This window comes from Carassius auratus, unplaced genomic scaffold (genome assembly GCF_003368295.1).
Source record: "Carassius auratus strain Wakin unplaced genomic scaffold, ASM336829v1 scaf_tig00044692, whole genome shotgun sequence".
Taxonomy (NCBI): Eukaryota; Metazoa; Chordata; class Actinopteri; order Cypriniformes; family Cyprinidae; genus Carassius; species Carassius auratus.
In genome coordinates this window covers 42,778-57,174 of record NW_020526844.1, presented here as the reverse complement: position 1 = coordinate 57,174, position 14,397 = coordinate 42,778, and the positions used below count along the sequence as shown (strand labels likewise).

General features: G+C 36.2%; 1 pseudogene; it reads left to right on the top strand.

Annotated features, from left to right (window-relative positions):
• The first annotated feature begins 7 nt into the window (after positions 1–7).
• Positions 8–14,072, top strand: LOC113087400 (integrin beta-6-like; annotated as a pseudogene).
• The last annotated feature ends 325 nt before the right edge of the window (positions 14,073–14,397 follow it).

Sequence of the window (14,397 nt, the reverse complement as noted above, 5' to 3'; positions counted from 1 at the left end):
TCAGACCGCTCGCGCTTACATGCTCGCATCCCGCGTTTGCTTGCTTGACAAAATGAACTTTAATTTTTTCTCCTGTGAACAGAAACCGTGAGGACTAATGGGGATTGTTTCACTCTACATTGTCCTTCACTTCTGGCTCGGCACTGTCGGAGGTAAGACTGAAGAAATTTTGATCAATCACACAAATACAGAACATAGGCTACGTGCAGTTTCGTTCCTCATTCAGCTTTTAATGCCGCCTTCAAAATGATCAATCATTTAGAGCAATATGAAGGCAAAACATCTGCAAGTTATTTACTTCAATATTTATATTAAACTATATTTGTTTTGAAAAATAAACCATTTTGAGCATGTGCATCACTATGATAAAACCTATTTAGATTATGCAAATCTGTCATTATAAATCTTACGGCTAATTTTTCTCTTAATTTTAACTCTCTTATTTACATTTAAATTATTTCATATGTGTTGTAATGAGAAATGTAAATAGTCAAGTTCTTATTACTGTCACATAATTATATAAATGCTGCTTATGTAAAAATATGAATCACCTTCAAATGTGACACAGACCTTGAAACTTGGCACATAAAACACAAAGGAACAAACTCATCCTGACATCACAAGACATATGACAATGAACATCAAAAATATATCATGTAAACAGTCCATAAAATGCTATTATTCATGCCCTAGGGCATGATAGGAAGACTGAACCACAAACCCATTTTCTTTCTCTAGTGTAAGCATTTTTTGCACTCAGAAATGCGTCAGTCCATCTCATGTGCCGTTTATTGGTTTCACCTAAAAAGAGCTAGGCATAAATGGTTGTAATAGAATAGAATCTCTGCAAGTGATGAAAAACAACTTGAGTTCAGATTCATTTCAGTGTAAATGTATTCTACTTGCTGCTTAGACTACTTTTAGGCAGAGAGCAAATCTATCAGCTGACTCTCTATGGTTTTGATGTTGCGTGAGAAACTATGTTGTCTTGAGAAAAGTGAACCGCATCCTCAAACCACGCTGTGTTGTGTCGTGTGCAGGGACGTGTTCTCAATTTAACTCTGTCTCCTGTGACGAGTGTCTGCAGCTGGGGCCACAGTGCGCCTGGTGCACACTACAGGTAACAACTGCTTTTGCTTTCTAAATGTTTCAGGATGCAATGAACATACGGTTATTGAAGGGATAGTTCCCTCTGAAAAAGGAAGTATTATACTAGTACAGTACAATATACTGTAAATAAAGATATACTGAAGTGTATTTTGCTTGTGGTAAAGTGGGACTATTGCAAGTATACTTCAGGTACACTTGAAATATCTCGCATTTAAAGACAGATATTATACAGAGACCATACGATCCTTATTAAAGAAGGTATTACAGCACATTTTAGGCATGAATCTAAGACATGTGCAGTGTGCAATAAAAGAAATACTCTAAATAAAGTTTAATTATAATTTTATAAATTATATGTCAAAAAAGTTATTGAAAGTATACAGTAATTAGAATTAAATAAATGTATTTTAAATAATTATGGCATAGGATTTTTTTTTGTTTTTGTCTTGGAAATACACTGAAAAAAATTGCAAAATATTTGCTTTTGAACTACTTTACTTCTACTTACTTTTAATGATGAAATTTTAAAGCAGAAAGACTAAAAGGGTATATTAATGTACAAACACACTCCCAATCATATTTGTTTTATTACCTTATTAATTTAGAAAAAATAAGTTTACATTGTGAAGAGTCATTTTTTATAAATATAATATAATGATTTTAGTTGAACTGTATTAGTTAATTATGTTGCAATATTTTTTTTTTTTTTTACCAAAAAGAATTAAAATGATTGTTTATCCAGAATTTCCCCCAACTGACTCCTTCTCAATCGACGAGAGATGCGACACCCCGAGGGCTTTCTTCAGAAGGGATGCTCGGCGAATTCGTGCAAAGTTCCCCGTCACGAAAGTCAAAAATACTGAAGGATCAAGGCTTAAGGAAAGAGCGCCGGCCACACTAACGTTTCGTACATCGCACCACAGAAGATGCGCCTTCAGCTTAGACCAGGATAAAAAAAATGGGTGACACAGATTTGGAAATCAAAGAAATGTCCTCTCTACCCACAGCTGCTTCTCTGCTGAGGTACTTCCCCTGAACGGTAAGATTTAGTCATTCAGAGACAGAAAACCAACTATAGATGAGCTACATAAAGTCTGGTTCTGCTGAAGATCCACCCTTACCTGGAAAACATTTGTACCACACTGGATTCTCAGAATGTGCCATTTTTGAGCTTTGCTTGTCATTTCTTTTCTATAGGAAATCAGCTGACCTTGTCAGATCAAGCTGCAGCAACCGGAAGACCATCCGGTTGACATTTATTACCTGATGGACCTGTCAGCGTCTATGTTTGATCGATCTGAAAATGATCAAAGACTTGGGCTCCACACTCTCAAAAGAGATGGCTAAACTTACCAGCAAATTCAGACTCAGGATTCGGTTCCTTTGTGGAGAAACCAGTTCTGCCTTTCATCAAGATAACACCCGAAGAGTTAGGCCAATCCCTGCAGGTGATTCCCATAATACACCAGCTTAGCCACATCTGAGGGGTCTGCCAGTATAAACCCAAGAAGTAAGATGAATGAGACATCAATGGGGGGAAAGTGTGATTTAATCTCAACTGATCATGTTTATGACCACTGAGCTCAGTGAGTTACATCACATGACATCATGAGCGATGAACCGTTTTACACAATAGAAAGCCGTTTTTAATCACGCTTCTCTTTTGCAGGAGTGTTGATTTTGAATGTCTTCCGACATTTGGATACCGACACCTTTTGTCGTTAACAAGCAGTACTGACAAGTTCAATGAGATCATCTCAAAGCAGCAGGTATCGGCGAACATTGACGTGCCAGAGTGTGGTTTTGACGCCATCATGCAGGCTGCGGTGTGCGGGGTGAGTCGGTTTCTCTTCAAATGCTCCCTTTTTTATGGAGAGAACAACATTTGTTTCAACTTCTGCCGATGTCACTGTCAACCCAGGACAGGATTGGCTGGCGGAACGATTCCATGAAGCTGTTGGTGTTCGTGAGCGATGCAGATTCTCATTTTGGGATGGACAGTAAAATGTCGGGCATCGTTGTCCCCAATGATGGAGAGTGTCACTTGGACGACAATAATGAGTATTCCATGACTGCACATCTGGTAAGGTGAAGTCTGCAGCTTCAGCTCCTGAGGATTCAGGAAATTCAAATCACTTAAAGGAATATTCCAGGTTAATGATTAGAAATGAAACTCTATAGTCGTTTTCCATTCGAAACAAATATGGCTAGGAAGGATAGATCGGTGTAGCTTTTGGAAATTCAGTATTTCATCAGCTGAGCGATCGACACAAAGATGATGCCAATAGTAGTACAGTTGAACAGACACGTATCACTTGTTTTCACATGGATCAAATTAAATGTGTTGTAGAGCTGACAAAGTTGACATTGATTTTACTAGAAAATTTTTTTTTTTTTAATGCTTTTACATGTATGTGTTTACATCCATACACATTTTGGTTGACATTAAATAATTTTGGGTTATTACTGTATTATTACTGTAAATGTCTTAAAAAATCACTTTATTTTATAATTATAGAATTATATATATATATATATATATATATATATATATATATATATATATATATATATATATATATATATATATATATATATATATTATAATTTTTTTTTGTGAAAGTTATTTTTTTGTGTAAACTGAACTGAGCTGGATGATGACATCACTAAATTCAATGATGAACAGCCTTTAATTGAAAACTGAGTGTTTACTATTGTCCTTCTGCATTATAGTCACACACACTATTTTATTTATTACTGTAAAGCTGCTTTGACAGTCTGTGTTGTTAAAAGTGCTTTGCAAACAAAGATTTGACTTGAAATCATTTAAAATAATAATTGGGTGTATTATTGTCAGATGCTGTTGATGTAACTTGAGTTGCATTTAACCTGGAATATTCCTTTACAATGTATTTATTTTAGTTCTTGTGTATTTACTATCTTTTAAATCTAAATTAACCGAATAATGCTTTTTTAATAAACAAATGAATGTAGTTATGCCCTGTCTCCTGCTGTATTTTTTGTGAATCTGTTGTCTGACTGAGTGTCTTGTTTTTGGTACTTTTCTCATCTGTATTTAGGAGTACCCAACATTAGGGCAACTTGTGGACAAACTGGTTGAAAACAATATCCTCCTTATATTCGCTGTGACTGACGGACAGAGGCAGAACTATGAGGTGAGAAAAGACGAAGGGATTTTTTTCTCTCGTGTTTATTCATTTTGGGCCAAAATGAGGCAAACAAAAAGGCATGTGTTTTTCTGTGTATGTGGAACCTGAGAGGACCTGAAGGAAGACATATATATCAGTGTGTCAATAGATTGCATAAATCAGTTTTGTATTCGTTTCTCTTTACAACATGTTCAAACACAGCCTTTATCACATCACTCAGACCGACCTCTCATGTCACAAATACTTGATGTTTTCTAAATTCTCCTTTTCTTTCGCCTTCCCTCGCTTTTCTCCATATCGCTCTCCCACATCTCAAATTCTGTGGCTGCTCTCCAGGAGTTAGCATTCGATGTTTAACCACCTTCTTCTGCCTTTCTGATCAGAATTATGCAAGTCTGATTCCTGGTGCTACTGTGGGGGTGTTGGCATCCGATTCGAGGAACATTCTGGAACTCATCATGACCTCATATAAGGTTAGTCAGTTAGTCTTCACAAGACTCCGTCCATCAAGGGTAATGCGAGAGCGTTCCTGGACGGGTTCACGGAAATAATGGCCAAAATTCACTCATTTGATTTTTATGCTTTGTAAAATGTAGTACTTGGATTTCGGTGGCCTTTTGAATGTTTGCAAATTTGGCTGATTTTAGGAAATATTATTTTGCAGGCTGATGAGATTTCTTAATATTGTGAGTGATTTAATGATTAGCAGATTAGATAGATAGATGGATGGATGGATGGATGGATGGATGGATAGATAGATGGATAGAGAGATTTTTCATTTATTATATTTATTTTTTAATCATTGAGGAAATGCAAAAAAGCAGAAAACAAATGATTTATGACATTGCCTATATTCCTTAGTAAAAAAAAAGTAACGTGTTTTAAATAAATTTATTTCATACTAAGTGTAGTTCAAATCTGTTAACATATTCACTGACATATCTTACTGACATAAAAAGTATAATTAAACTTTATTGTACTGCTTGTGCACAATATCAAGCCTAAAATGTGTTTTAATGTGGCTGTTGATGACGCTTGTATAATTGTTTTTAATAATATTGGCCATTAAATACAAGATATTTAATTTGTAGCTGAAGTATACTTGCAACAGTTCCACTTAAGCACAATCAGATATACTTAAGTTAGACCTCAGCACTACTTCCACACAATTAAAGTGCATTAAATTTGTTGTTCCAGTTTAGAAGACTTTAAATATACCAATTTAGTATACTAAAGTTCAACTCCAGGGTATTTTTATCATGTGTAGAGATATGTAAATGTATTAGTAGGATAGGGTTAGGGTTACCAGATGTGGGAGAGAGAGATTTCTTGGGAAGGTTTTTTTTTTCATGAGAATCGCCGTGTTCACAGAGCGTGTCTGCACTAGTTCAATGGCTGTCGTTTGATCTCTTCATCTCCGTTCTCCATCCCCCCTTCGCTCTTACCTCTGCCTGCACTCTAATTATCATCACAACCCTCCAAAAACGACCTCAGCACTTTACATCCCACCAGTGTTGGGGAAAGTTACTTTTAAAAGTAATGAATTACAATATTGCGTTATTCCCTTAAAAGGTTTCTAATTAAGTTACTTAGTTACTTTTTATGGAAATTAATGCTTATTTTACTTTTGCTTTACTTTCGCGTTACTTTTGAAATATTGTTTTTAATATAAGAAATTCTATTTATAGATAGTGTAAAAGTCCTTTCACTTCAATAAGTGTAATGACCTCAGGCTGAAGGAAAAGTAAATTGACGTCTGTACAGTAGAACACAGGAGAAGAAGATTCAACACGCCTTCAACAATAAAAACAATGAAGCACAATTGTTAGTTTATCTAAAGTCATTTTTGATTATTAGTATGGTTGAACTGGATCATCAAAGATCAGCAGCAAAGACATTAGTTAATAAAATGAGATTAGATACATTTGTGTTATTTAACATATTTAATTATTGCAGGTTTGCGTCATATTCTGAGTTGGCATTTCACTGTTTTAAATCATTTAGATACTAAATCTGTTTTTTTTTGTTGTTGTTTTTTTGCAAGTGGGATGAATTAATACACATTCACATTTAATCTAGAACTACATCATGTTCACACAGTGCACACAACGCCTCTGTACTTTGTTCTAGTTATATGTAGAAAATGATCAGCCTCTTCAGTGGGGTCCTGATCACCCGGTCAAGGTTTATTTTGTGGTAATGACTGGCTGTTTGTGTCTGTTGTTTGATTGACAGGAACTGAGGTCAGAGATCGATCTGGAGGTGCTGGGTAACACTGAGGATCTGCAGCTTTCCTTCACAGCGCTCTGTCAGGACGGGGCCATCATCACCGGACATAAAACCTGCTCCAATGTCAAAGCTGGGGATGTGGTCAGTTCTTCATTCAATCTTTTCTTACAGTAATGCTTCCCTAGATAGATTGAAATTCACATGTCACATGTCATGCATCTGTTTGATGAAATAACAAACATGTCACATCATGTATGATTTATAATGCAATGATTGTAATATTGATAAAGTTTGTGGCATCATTATTCTGACATGACGGTATTTAAACAAGCATTAAATCAATCGAAATTCTTGACAGTTGCAATTTACAAACCTCGCCGAACAAGTTTTCAATATATTTGCGCAATATGTTGCGAAATATGTCCTGTGAAAATGATTTCAATCGTACACAATTTCTCAAAGCATTCGAAACAAAAGTGATCTTTTTGCACTCAGGTATCTTTTAATGTCACGATCGAGTTAAAAGGCTGTCTTGCCGGTCCACGGAAGTTTTCCTTGCGGCCGGTGGGTTTCCAAGATGCCCTGGAGATTGAGCTGGAGTCTCAGTGTGTGTGTGACTGTCATCAAACCCCGGAGGCGAACAGCACGTTCTGCAGCGGAGGGCGGGGGGCGCTGGAGTGTGGCGCCTGTGTGTGCAATTCAGGCTTCGTGGGGCCGAAGTGTGAGTGCACAGAGGACCAAGAACAAATCAGCGACTGCAGGTGAGATCTGCAGGTCACGGAGAGTTTCCTGCGAGGCATGCAGACATACTTTAATGTAAGATTATGTGTATGGCAGGGCGCATGAAGGTGCGGAGATGTGCGGCGGCCTGGGCGAGTGTTTCTGTGGGCAGTGTGTGTGTCACCCGTCCAGTTTTGGACGTGTGTATGGGCCGTACTGCGAGTGCGATAACTTTTCCTGTCTCAGGTTCAGAGGGGAGCTTTGCGGAGGTCAGTACCCAGTGTAACCCTCTGAGCGTAGGGAAAGAAAGCGCTGACACAGTGGGAGGGATATTTGATCTGTGGAATGTTAATGAAAGAATAACAAGTGTGAGCTTTTTAATGAGCTTTTTATATTTACTTTAGGGCTGTCAACGTAAGGTGATCATCACAATTATTATGTCTGATTATTTTTTTTATGTTAAAATAATGAATTAGATTAATAAAATTTATGTTTGAAGCCTTTGTCTAGCCTAAAAGTGTAATAAATGATGCTGATAAAATTACGGTAAATGCTGTTTTCAGCATATATTGGTCATTGTTCTTTTGATGAACGAATCAGCATATTATGTAATTATTAACAGACTTTATTATTTTATTATTATTATTATTATTATTATTAATGGAATGTTATTTTTTTATATTTAATATTAATTTTGAATTATGCACTGCTGCAATATTTGATCACACATACAGTAAATACTAAATTAGTTATAATAACATAATAGTTTATTCCTGTGATGCAAAGCTGAATTTTACGCATTAGTAATCTGGTCTTTAGTGTCAGATGATCCTTCAGAAATCATTCCAGTATGCTGATTTGATGCTCAAGAAATATTTCCTATTATTATTATTAATAATAATTTAGATATTTCTGTAAGAGGCCGTGATAAAAAAGTAAAGTAAAAAAATGCATTTAATCAAAATTGAAGTCCTTTGTGATATATATGTCTTTATTGTTTTTTGAACAATATAATGCTTCTATACTGATCTAAAGTATTCTTTTTTATATATATATATATATATATATATATTGTTGTATCTGTTCCCTTTATGCTTGTTTGTGTAGGCCACGGGGAATGTGACTGTGGCGAGTGTGTGTGTCAAAGCGGTTGGATGGGAGAGTCCTGTAACTGCAGCACCAGCAACAGTTCATGCATGTCTCTGGATGGTTCCATCTGCAGTGGACGGGGCAAGTGTGTGTGTGGGAAGTGCGAGTGCACCGTTCCCGGAGCATCAGGAGAGAGGTGCCAAAGGTGCCCAACCTGTGGAGATATCTGTAGCTTGCCCAGGTAAAGACATGCACGTCTGTCTGTGACTAAAACTGAGTTTCATAATGAAAACGCAGCATCGAAAACCAATTGTTTTGGCTACAATCTAGTTTGAATTATTGTAGGCTGTCTGATTTTTTTGTAATAAGCAATTAAATAAATTGTGAGATGTTAGGAAATAGAAATCAAAATTATATTTATGTTATTATATTACTATATTAATACATGTAAGTATATTTGAACATTTGTTTCTTATCGTTTGGCTTTAAATGGACCTCTAGCTTTCGGCTTTTAGAGGAATTTTCCTTATGACTGTTGTGTTTGTGAGTGTGTGTGGGTTGAGTTGTCTTGTCCACTCATCTCTAAAGGGCATATTTGAGCACAAAAAGGCATGTGGCAGCTCTGCAGTATTGCATTTCCTTCCCACTAAAGGTCCTGTCACCCTGCGGGTCATTTGACTCTGTGATAGAGCGATACAGAGAGAATGAGACTGAAAATGAGAGAGTGCAAAACATTCACAAAGAACACCAAACAAAGCTTCCTCTGGAGACGAACTCTCCGTGAGGTCGACAGGATTTTTTTCTTAGATTGTCTTTGTGTCCCGCAGATCTTGTGTGGAGTGTCACCTCAAAGCTAAAGACCCGCTGGACGAGTGTGCTGTGAAGTGCAACTCCATACATGCCACTGTCAGCAATTCCACAGGTCAGAATCCCTTGTTTTGTTCTCTGCAGTGTCTGTTCAGCAGCAGTCACATGGTCAGTAGGGTAGTTGTTTGTAAGGCAAAAATAGTTCAATTAATCTATGCCTTTTTTTTAAAGAAACAGTATAGCTAAAAAATTCAAAATTAAAAAAATCATGTAATTCTAAACCTGAATATTCCAAGTCTTAATAGTACATTTTATGATATTCTATGTCAAGTATTTATGGCAATAGTTTCATAAAAAATAAAGAAATAACATTTTGAACGAAAAGATGAAAAAAGACTATGAATTGGGTTCAGGTTGATAATAAAAACATAGATGGAGTGGATCAACAACCCAAAGCTTGACTGTAATTATTACCTCTTCGTTAGTCAACATTTTATTCCATAACGTTATGGTTTTGATTCTGTTTCTTGTCAGATGATTGCACGTGTTAGTATCTGGTGTTTCTTTTTCTTCTTCACTTGTGTTTTTGGGAAATTCTGAACAGAAGATGTGCACTAGCGCCCTCTACCATATAACAATGAAAACACAGATTCTAGGAGCACAAGTATAGCTCAAATATATTTAGACTTTTTGTAAGTATAAGTCAGATACACTTTTAAAAAAAAATTAAGTTTATTTCTGAGGAGTACATAAAGCCTATTTCTGAGAAGTACATGAAATGTAAATTAAAGTATACTTTCATATTTTTTAGTTTAAAAAGAAGTATACTAATAGCACACTTGAATAAACTTATTTTCCGTAAGGGGAGAGAATTGCAATAGTCCAGCCTGGACAGAACAAGAGCTTGAACAAGGAGTTGTGTTGCATGTTCTGAAAGAAAGAGCCTGATCTTCCTAATCTTGTATAAAGCAAATCTGCAGGACCGGGCAGTTTTGTCAGAGTGGTCTGGGAAATTCAGCATATCAGCAAACACAACTCCAAGGTTTCTAGCTGTTGTTGAAGGAGCTACGGTTGATGAGCCTAACTGGATGGTGACATTTTGATAAAGTGATGGGTTAGTTGAAACCACAAGCAGTTCTGTCTTAGCCAGGTTGAGTTGAAGGTGATGGTTTGTCATCCAACAAGAAATGCCTGTTAGACATGTTGAGATGTGAGCAGCTATCATCAGATCATCAGAATGGAATATGAGATATGAAAAGCCATGTTTCTGAATGACAAAACCTAGTAAGGCCATGTAGACAGAGAGAGAAGTGGTCCTAGAACTGAGCCCTGAGGGACCCCAGTAGCTAGATGTTGCGACACAACTCATTCAAGTGTTTTTGCAATGAAAGGTAGAAGGGAAAAGAGTTGGGTTAAGAGTGGGTTTCTTAAGAAGTGGGGTTATACGAGCCTGTCTAAATGTTGAGGGAAAAACAACAGTGTTAAGGGATGTATAAACGATCTGATTGAGTGCCGGTACAATGAAAGGAGAAATGGCTTGAAGGAAATGAGATGGAATAGGATCAAGTGGACAAGTAAAGTGGGGTGGTACAGGCTGACCTGAAAGACAAGGGGCACACAGCGTCTAAACAAGCCGTAAGAGTGGAGCAGAAAGTATCAGTAGCACTGTTAGCATCAAGAGATAATAATTGCTCAGGGGAAGGAAGAAAAAATGAGACCATAGCCGGGAGGGTGAGAGTGAACGTAGGTTAAATTGAAAAGTGACATGTGTAGATGTATGTTTTGTGTCAGGAAGCATGTTGAGGTTAAGAGAAAGGAGGAAATGATCAGAGGTGTGGTGTGGAGTAACCAATACATGATAAGTGGAGCAGTGTCATGTGTAAATAAGGTCCAGTTGGTTGCCTGATTTGTGAGTAGCTGTAGTTAACACTCGCTTCAAGCTAAATGTGAAAGTCTGCAGCCTGAGGTTTATTTCGATGGATGTTGAAGTCTCCAAGCATAAAGTGTGTGCAGGAAAGTTTGGGAGCAACACATCTTATTCTTCCATGAAGTTACCCAGTGGTCCTGGGGGAAAGAATAGTTATGTATTTATTTTTGTGTAACTTATTCTTACTTATTCATAACTTATTAAATTGACACTTGTACTAACTTATAAGAAACTACTACTTATTTAATATATTTGTACTCGTTAATTAGATACTAGTACTTATTTCAATAGTAACAATTACTATTCAAACAAAATAAGTACTGCTATGATGAAAATTAATACTATTAAGTTTTAAGGATTAAATGTTAAAAATGTGTGTCATTATACTTTCATGCTGATTCCTCCAAAACCTCAAATGTGTCTTAATGTACTTTTATCAGCTCATAGAAAGCTGACATCCTTTAGAATGGCCTCTTAACACTTCACAAAGGGAAACATGCTTCATAGCTTGTTGTGTGGAGAGCCTATTGTTTGGGGCCCATTAGGTTTCAAAGCCCTTGAGTGTCTATACAAGATCAGCCTATTATATGAACCCTCAGATCACAAGGCAGCTGTTGCAGTGGAGGCTGGCTCTTTACGCTCTCTGACTAGAAGACAATAAAAAGACCAAAAACACTGTCTGTCTTTGATATATATATAGGTGTATAGGTATATATATATATATATATATATATAGGTGAATTTCTGATCTCCGTCAGTAGTCAACTGTAGTGTGAAAAATGGTTCTTATAGAATGGGTGTTTGGAGAGACAGAGTTTAAAAATTAGAGGTCTTGGTGATGTCTTCAGCAAATTTGTTTTAGAGGTGGACATAACACATTTTGATTTAAAGATTCAATAATTTAACTTTTTGTTTTTTAACATTCAACATCATGTAATAAGAAAATAAAAAGTCAAATGTATTTTTTCATATTAAATAAATACACACATACACACACACACACATGTTGGTATATGTGGTTTTTGGGGACTCTCCATAGGCGTAATGGGTTTTATTCTGTACAAACTGTATTTTCTATTGCCCTACCCCAACCCTACACCTAAACCTAACCCTCACAGGAAACTTTGTGCATTTTTGGATTTTCTAAATAACTAATTCTGTATGATTTATAAGCGTTTTGAATTACGGGGACACTAAAAATGTCCTCATAAACCACCTCCTCATTGTAATACCTGTGTCATACCCATCTCATTATACAAATTTGTGTCCTCATTAACCACATAAACAATCTCACAAAAAAGTGAAACGTGGGGACAGTCCATAGGCGTAATGGTTTTTATACTGTACAAACTGTTTATTCTATGGCCCTACACCAACCCTACACCTAACCCTAACCCTCACAGGAAACTTTGTGCATTTTTACTTTCTCAAAAAACTCATTCTGTATGATTTATAAGCATTTTGAAAAATGGTGACATGGGTTATGTCCTCATAAGTCACCCTCCCCTTGTAATACCTGTGACATACCCATGTTGTGTCCTGATATGTCACAAAAACAAGAGCACATATGTGTGTGTTAAAAGCATCTGTTAAATGCATAATGTAAATGTAATATATTTTTATTATCAGATTTCGAGGAGAGTCGGGCGGCATCGTGTACCTTACAGAACAAGGACTACTGTATTCTGTCATTCAGTTTGGTGGACAGTGATCACGGCAGCATTATTTACAACCCCAAGCTTTACGGTGAGACTCATTTTTTTAAATACGTGAACATATACAGTTTAGCTTATACATTGTGGCATTATACATTAGAATAAAGTTCAATATATATTTTTTATTTGTTTGTGCATACCTCTCCTTCAGACTGCCCTGAGCCGCCAAACGCACTGTTGATCGCTCTGGCCGTGTGCATGTCTGTCCTCATTATTGGCATTACTCTCATTGTGATCTCCAAGTTTCTTATTTCTGTCCATGACCGGAAAGAGGTTGCCAAGTTTGAGGCAGAGAAAGCGAAAGCAAAATGGCAGTCGGTATGATACCATTGTCAAGAGAGCATTACACTGAATTTTCTGTTCATTTGAATGTGTTAAAAGCCTAATATAATTTAAATAATTGTGTTTTGTCCCTCTTTTATTCCCAGGACACAAATCCTCTTTTCAAGAGCTCAACATCAACATTTAAAAATGTGACCTACAAAAGCGCAGGGCAGCAGAAGAGTGATATTTCTTAGGGCTACTGACCAACTTTGTGTGTTAAAAAACAAAATGCAGGCTTCTGTTTACCAGGAGCAATTACTTTATTACTTTTCTAATTTTTATGATTTATATTCTTGTACTGTACAGATGAGTATGTGTGTGTGTGTGTGAGTAACTGTGTGTTTGTAAACTGGGGTCAGGACTATCAGATACTGGCAGGGAATTTATTTTAAAAACTGTAAATAATTTACAGTGGGCAAAATATGTATTCGATCCCCTGCTGATTTTGTAATTTTGCCAACTTACAAAGAAAAGAAGGGTTTGCAATTTTTATGGTAGGTTTATTAACAGATAGAGACAGAATATCAACCAAACAATGGAGAAAAAAACACATTATATAAAGGTTAGAAACTGAGTTGCATTTCACTGAGTGTTCTGAGTTTTATATTTTCTGGATTTTCTTGGTTGATATTTTGTCTCTATCTGTTAAAATAAACCTACCATAATAATCACAGACCCTTCATTTCTTTGTAAGTGAGCAAACTTAGAAAATCAGCAGGGGATCAAATAAATATTTTGCCCCTGTAAACAATGTGTTGTGCTGCTAAAACTGCTAAAGGTGCTTTTAAATCTGGGCAACACTGGATCTTCTTGTTTCACATTTAGCGTTTCTTGCGGTTGTTGCAGCAAAATGTAGTTATTTGTGACAAATATTTGTGACTGGTTAGCTGAGGCTGAGCCTTTTGTAATTAGATATCATTGATTATGGTTTTGCTGGATCAAATGTAAAATTAACAAATTAAAAAAGTCTGTCTACTTGTGTTTTGTAATATATTTGATGGTTTTCCATAAAAAATGTTGAGTTTCACATTACTCCTTTCTATATGCGTCTACACACAGTCAAGTTAAAGCTGCATGCCCCGTGTTATTTTAATGATTTAATATTTAAAACATCAATTTCATAACATTATTTGTGCAAACTGTGTAAATGAACAGTGTAAATCCGTCTTTTCGTCTAATATAAAACACTTAAGATGCAGCTCCTGCAGTACAAACACAATGAGTTAAAACATAATCTGAATTGTAATAGAATATTTAATATAATTATAGCCATATTTTGGTCACTTTCTGTCTAAATGCATGGTTA